The 7,140-nt window shown below is 57.2% G+C and overlaps 1 long non-coding RNA gene across 1 annotated transcript; it reads right to left on the bottom strand.

Annotated features, from left to right (window-relative positions):
• Window positions 1–6,620: 6,620 nt before the first annotated feature.
• On the bottom strand, window positions 6,621–7,140 carry LOC107183135. Its single transcript, XR_001513906.1, has 2 exons — window positions 7,085–7,140; window positions 6,621–7,021 (listed from the first exon to the last, which is right to left on the bottom strand). It is a non-coding gene; the product is annotated as an uncharacterized LOC107183135 (long non-coding RNA).

Below are 7,140 nucleotides of genomic sequence, written 5' to 3'. Positions count from 1 at the left end.
ACCATACAAAATCCATTCAACAAATAGTTCTGCTGCTCTGTCTTGTGTGTTTGCTTCTGAGACCAGCCAGACGGACCTTGAGGACAGATGCTTTCAGATCATGAACTTTCACTTTTTATTAAATATTTGTATTGATGTCAGAGAGGAAGGGACAGGGAGAGAGAGAGAGAAACATCAATGATGAACTTTTATGACCACGGGTGCAACCGTGCTGAAACTCCGTTTCTGTACTGGATGCTTCCTCCTTCGGCCGCCCGCTCCCTTCCTCCCTCATCAGGCCCGAGGGCATCAGATTGTGAGGCACCAACCTGTCCTGCGAAAACAGCCTCAGGCCGCCGCCCAGAAACAGCGTTCCAGCTGCGATCGATAAGCCCTTGCCCCCAGCGGTGCTGCACCCCAGACCCGGGACAGAGCAGCGCGTGGAGCGCACCCTCGTGAACAGAGAACGCCCATCGCGGCACCAGGATCCATGGAGGTCAGCCGCTCCCTGCCCAGGCCCAGCGCCTCGGCCACCGAGACACGTGCTCCTCCCCGTGTGACCATCCCTGGAAGCCGGCGGGGGCCGCGTCCGGGAGACTCCGGGCTCCGTGCCATCTCCCCAGCGAATACACGCCCTTCCGTGGCTGCGAGCTCGCGAGGCCCGTGGCTCTGACACACACAGGCCGACGGCCCCTCCCGCCCAGTACCGTGTTCACTCTCGTTTCCCTGCTGCTGCACAAGATTAAACGCTGACCACAACCATCAGATGTTCTGACAGAACAGAGTAACACGGAGCAACACAAACACAGGCCTGCCTCATTTTTAAAAAAATATATTTTTATTGATTTCAGAAAAGAAGGGAGAGGGAGAGAGAGAGAAGCATCAATGACCAGAGAGAGAATTGAGTCACTGATCGGCTGCCTCCTGCACACCCCCCCACTGGGGATGGAGCCCGCAACCCAGGCAGGTGCCCTGACCGGGAATCTAACTGTGACCTCCTGGCTCATCGGTCGACTCAACCACTGAGCCACCCGGCTGGGCTGATAATTTAAATTATTATTGACTTTCTTCTTGGAGAAAGTGAGCAGGATTTTGTTAAATGGCGCTGCGTGCAATACTGCTTCACCTTCACAGGGAACCTGGGGTTACGGTCACTCCCCCGTCCCGGTGCGGTGGCCGGTGCGGAGCCGGCGGCCGGGCGGCGGCACAGATAGCATCGGGCCCCGGGGCGGCTCAGCTGCTTTATCGGGACATCGAGGTCCTCTGGGGCCACTGGCTCCTGGGACATTCCAGGTGCGCAGCTTCCCCGTCGTCGGCATGGAAACAAGCCCAGAGGGCCCAGCGATCGGGCCAGCAGGAACTTTCCTGTTGGCGATGGACCGCGGAGGCCGCTGGGCCTTGGCGAGGGGCTGGTCACCGGCGAACCCCGAGCCAAAGTTTCCCACACGCTTTTGTTTAGAACCACCATTGAAATCGGAGAATTCCACTGAAAAAAACCCCCAGGTTTCTGACTTCTGGTTAAAAGGGGAAAACTCTGGCCCTGGCTGGTTTGGCTCAGGGGATAGAGCGTCGGCCCGAAGACCGAAGGGTCCTGGGTTTGATTCAGGTCAAGGGCGCGTACCTCGGTTGCAGGTTCCCAGACCCTGGTCCTGGGTACGTGCTGGAGGCAACCGATCGATGTGTCTCTCCCTCTTTCTGTCTCTCCCTCTTCCTTCCACTCTCTCTAAAAATCAATGGGGAAATTTCCTTGGGTGAGGATTAACACGAATGAATGAATGAATGAATGGGTGGATGGATGGATGGGAAAGCTCTGAGGACCCAGGGTGCACCCCCAGGAGCCGCACCAGCTACGTTCGGTGGCTCCTGGCACCTGGGAGCCTGCAGGTCCCCTCCCTGGGCCCCAAGGGCACTGGTGTCTGACACCGTGTGTGCGACAGATGCTGGGGCGGAGGGGGTGCTGGTCCGCGTCCAGCTCACAGCAGCGCCTCCCGGACGGGCCTGTGCCCCCCTCACAGCTCAGGGCTCCGCTCGGTGCTCACTGTCCCGCAGTCGCTGGTGGTCGGCTCATCACCTTTTTCTTTCTGTTTTTGGAAACAAGGTGGAATTTCACTTGAAAACAGCGGGGCTGGTTGGTTTTGATTTGAAATATCTGTGCGACCTCCTTCCCTTAGGCCATCCCCACTCTCCACATTCCTCAGTGTTTACCAAGCACAGATGTTCACGCATCCTGGCATTTCCCCACTGGTGAGGAAAGCAGGTGTCTCCGTTTTTTTTTTTACATTCAACTCTGTTTGTATCTGTTTCAGGTGTACAGCAGGGTGGTCAGATGACCACATACAAAGCCTCCCCTGCCCCCCGACATTCCAGGCCCACCCGGCACCGCGCGTGCTGTTACGTGACGCCCACGGGGGTGCGTTGGGGGCGGGAGAAAGCAACCTCTCTCTAGGGAACCTCTAGGCCCGTGACGGCGAACCTTTGAGCTCGGTGTGTCAGCATTTTGAAAAACCCTAACTTAACTCTGGTGCGTGTCACATATAGAAAGTGTTTGATATTTGCAACCATAGTAAAACAAAGACTTATATTTTTGATATTTATTTTATATATTTAAATGCCATTTAACAAAGAAAAATCAACCCAAAAAATGAGTTCACACGTGTCACCTCTGACAGGCGTGTCATAGGTTTGCCATCACTGGTCTAGGATAAGGTACAAGGGAGAGACGCACCCGCTTCCCACGGGAGGGACCAGGCGTTCACAGGGAGCACCGCAGCCGTGGAGACGGCATCGGGGACCGAGAGCCGAGAATTCCACGCTCTGCTCCTCCCGATAACCTCCTTTCCCGCGTGGTTGGAGCGGGTGTCAGTGAGGCCCTTAACGTCCAACCCTATTAAATGTGCAGACGCTGGTCGCCTGCGGCAGACAGAATCTGAGTGAAAATTGTAGTGGAAGGTGATTGTTTGGTAAATTAATCAGTAACACAGCGGAGCTGTTTGCCTGGTTAATTACTTTTCCCTGCCTGTCGACTCCGCCTGCACAAGAGAAAGTCATCTGTGTGCTCCGCATTCCTGTTTGCTCAGCAGAACGCGTGTCTGTGCATGTCCACGCGTGTCTGTGCATGTCCACGCGTGTCTGTGCATGTCCACGCGTGTCTGTGCATGTCCACGTGTGTCTGTGCGTGTGTGGCCTGTGTGTGGCCTCTCACCCGTCCGTTTCCACCTTTGACGGCTGCACGGACAGGGGCTCTGCTGTCGGCGGCGGACACCTGTTCTCCTGCCCAACTGCCCCCAGAGCCACGGGTGCGCTTCCCTCCGGAGGAGGGTGGGGCTCAGCTTTCACCGCCACCCCCTCTACGTGGTCCCAGCAGCGGCTCGAGGGGGAGCAGGTCACCCCGAGTCAGGCGTGGTCTCCGGGTCTGGAGACTGGGGAGCCCGCACCCGCCTTCCTGGCTGGGAGTGGGGGGCTCGGCCTGTTACTCATCAGACTCGGTTTCCTTAATAAAACTGATACAATAATAGCTCTTCTATCTAATAAGGATCAAATCATGGAATCATTAACAGTATCACTAAGTAGTCTTAATTGTTAACATACTTGATAATGATTGAATAGTTTTCACATGGTAATATTAAGTAATATTTTAAAAATATATTATATGACCCTGCCGGTGTGGCTCAAGGGTTGAGCATTGACCTATGAACCAGGAGGTCAGGGTTCGATTCCCCGTCAGGGCACAGGCCTGGGTTGGGGACTCCATCCCCAGTGGGGGGCGTGCAGGAGGCAGCCCATCCATGGCTCTCATCATTGATGTTTCCCTTCCTCTCTGAGATCAATAAAAACATACTATGTACATACATATACATACACACACACACATGCATACTATGTTGAGCACAGGCTGCCACATTGAAGCTACTATTCCACAGCTTTTCCTCTTCTCCTTCGCGTATACGGACTCGCACTTGAACTGCGGTGGGTTCAGTGGGAAGCTGCAGGAAGAACCCACTGGTTCCCGGAGGTCACGGGGTCACGGAGGAATGCACCCACCTGGTCAGAACGGGCTCCTCTCCTCGGGAGACGACACCTCGTGTGTGCGCTCCCCGCTGGGCCCTCTGTTCTCATTCACAGACGGCCCCTCCCGGGCTCAGAGAGTCCCACACCCGCTTCCCCAGCAACACCCCCCTCACCAACCTCACACACAACCACGCGGCGGGCAGTGTGGCGCAACTTTGTTTGCCTGTTGGCGTTTGGCCGGAGGTGGAAAATGGCTGGGTGGCTGAGAAGACCTCAGTGGACGGGTCATTTGCCGAGTCCTGTGTAACACAGGGTCCCCTGCACCCCAGCAGCCGAGGGCTCTGGTGCACGAGCTGTCGGCGTCACTGCACTGAGCTAGTTCAGTTCCTCTTCCAGACAAATGCGTGCTCAGTGGTGGCAGAGCATTAAGTACCATGACCCCCCCTGAATCTACCCTAAGGATCCCCAAACACCAGTCGGAAAGAAGGCGTGCACCCCCTGTTCACAGCAGCACAATCTACAACAGCTGAGATCTGGAAGCAGCCCAGGTGCCCATCAGGAGACAGGTGGATAAAAAGCTGTGGAATACTATGCAGCAGTGAAAAAGGAGGGGCGGGAGGGGGGGGATGGGGACATCTGCAATACCCTCAACAATAAACACAAATAAATAAAGAGAGAGAAAGCCACAGGCCGAGAAGAGAGCAGGAGGCTGATGAGAAAGACGTGCTGATGGGGACACAGAATTAGTGTCGTTAGGAGGAAAGGAAGAGGACTCCCCAGAGCTTCCCCGTCAGCGCAGCCGTGGAGGGCACAGCGCGTGAGTGGCCCGGGAAGGGGCTCTGACCAGACCATACCTGGCCCTGACCCCCCACTTCCCACCTGACGGTGCATTTTGCTCGAGGTGACTGAGCCCCGAGACAACGACTGGACTGGGAGGTGCTCGTTTCTGAGCCGCGCAGTCGCACGACATCGCAGCACGTGGCGGACGGGGCACCGCTTGCTAATGACCACAGGCCTGGGGGACGGAACCCGAGCAGCTGGAGGACGCGCCGTGGAGGACACGCAGGTAGGAGTTCAAGGGCAGGAGCCACGCGCGGCGTTATTTTGGGAACAACACACAAAGGGGCCTATTGAAATGCGCGCTGGCTTTCTCGGGACCAGGGGGGCAGCCAAGCGCAGTTAATCAACAGCAGGGAAATAATTAAAAGGTAAATGCAGGGGACTGTCACCGGCCCAGAAAACAGCAGACACGGCAGCCGCCTGGTTGGCAGAAGCAAAACTATTCCAAGTCGTGATAAGAATGACCAGGAGCCTCAGAGAAGCAGGTGCTGGCCCCGGATTCGCTGCTGCAGGGATAAGAACGACAAGATCGAGGGCCGAGAATGCAGGGGGTGTTCACAGGGAAGGAGGCATTGGCCTCTGTGACGTCGTCCGCGGGACTGAAGCGAACGCTGTGGGATCGGCGGCCACACTTACATCAGCCTCTGCTCTGACAACGGAGGAAAGGGGCGCCCTCCAGAGACGGGGTCCCCTGAGCGTGCGGCTCTTTCTCGGGTTCTGGGTCACACTGAGTTCTTCCCAGACACGATGTGCGGGTTCCGGAGAGGCCTGGGTGGGTCGCTCTGCGCTTTAAGAGGGGACAGTTGGACCGTGCTATGTTGAGGGGCGTCGGCTTCCCTCTGCAGACCTGGGATCAAAGGCTGGTTTCGTGAACACCTAATAGAATGCAGTTCAGCGACTTCAGCCCCTTATCCTGTAATGATTTTATTTAGAAATCGTAGCCATTTGTGTAATTCTTGTCCCATCGGCAGGACTCTAGTTGCTTCGGCCTAAGAAGACCGAGCAGCAACACCAGCAGCCGCGGCAAACCCCGCGGCCACTCCGCGCTGTGCTGAGTCCCGGCCACAGCAGGTCATGCAGGCCCTTGCTCTCTCTTTACAGGCGGGAAACTGTCAACGTTTGCTCTACATTCTTTTCTCAGAGACCAGGATTCAAATTCCAGTAGGTTCTTTTTTCTTTTCTTTTTAAAAAATATATTTGTATTGATTTCAGAGAGGAAGGGGGAGGGGGAGGGAGAGAGGGAGAGAGAGAGAGAGAGAGAAACATCAATGATGAGAGAGAATCATGGATCGGCTGCCTCCTGCACCCCCCACCCCGGGGATGGAGCCCGCCACCTGGGCCTGTGCCCTGACGGGGAATCCAACCCTGACCTCCTGGTTCATAGGTCAACGCTCAACCACTGAGCCACCCTGGCCAGGCCTTTTTTCTTATAGTTTTTCCTCCTAAATCCAGTTCAAATACGTCATTTCCTGGCTCAAAAGAAACCGATGTGTTCGGCCCCATAGGGGGCAACCCTGTGGTTTTCACGACGTATTCGGTCCCCAGGCCCCGGGCCGTTCAGTTCCGTGACGTTGCCCCGGCCCAGCCCGCCTCCAGGTTGTGGGCAAATTAACCCCACCCCTCGGACCCCGTGTGTCCAGGGAACGTGGCTCCCGGGTCTGAGGACCGTCCGCCCCCTGCCCTTCCCCTCGGGCCCGTGACAGGCCCGGCCGCCCTCTCAGGCAGCGCTTCCACTTATTCCTCGGCCACAGCCGCTCTGGGCCGGGCCTCCCACCTGCCTGGACCAGGGGCACCTGTTCACGTCACGGGATCGGTGGGGGCAGCTCCTGGTGACCTGAGGGCGGCGCCAACGTTCAGGACGATGCCCACGGGCACAGGCACCGTCTCCCGGCTTCTTGGAAACCGGAGAAGCACAAAGCGTGTTTCTGTCCGGGTTCCAAGCAGCTCCGGCCGCCTCGCACGCGGGGCTGCCTGCGCGTCCCTCATTGGCCGAGAAAGCTGCGGCACCTGCTCTGCCAGTTTGCCTGTCACAGGGAGGGAGGCCGGGCGGCCGGCACTGGATCAAATCTAATAGCAGGAGGCAGCCGGGCAGCTCGGAGGGAGAAGCCAGGTTCTGAGCTCATTCCTGCAGGACTGTTCTCTGGGCTCAGGCTCAGGAGCCCAGCCGGAGAGCCGCCCGGGCCCGGGCGCAGACCTGGACCAGAACCAGGACCAGGACCAGGACCAGGACCAGGACGAAGACCAGACAGGAGCAGACCAGGACCAGGACCAGACCAGGACCAGGACCAGGACAAGGACCAGGACCAGACCAGG

The sequence above is a fragment of the Myotis davidii genome, unplaced genomic scaffold, assembly GCF_000327345.1.
Source record: "Myotis davidii unplaced genomic scaffold, ASM32734v1 scaffold552, whole genome shotgun sequence".
Taxonomy (NCBI): domain Eukaryota; kingdom Metazoa; phylum Chordata; class Mammalia; order Chiroptera; family Vespertilionidae; genus Myotis; species Myotis davidii.
This window is presented reverse-complemented; position numbering and strand designations above follow the sequence as displayed.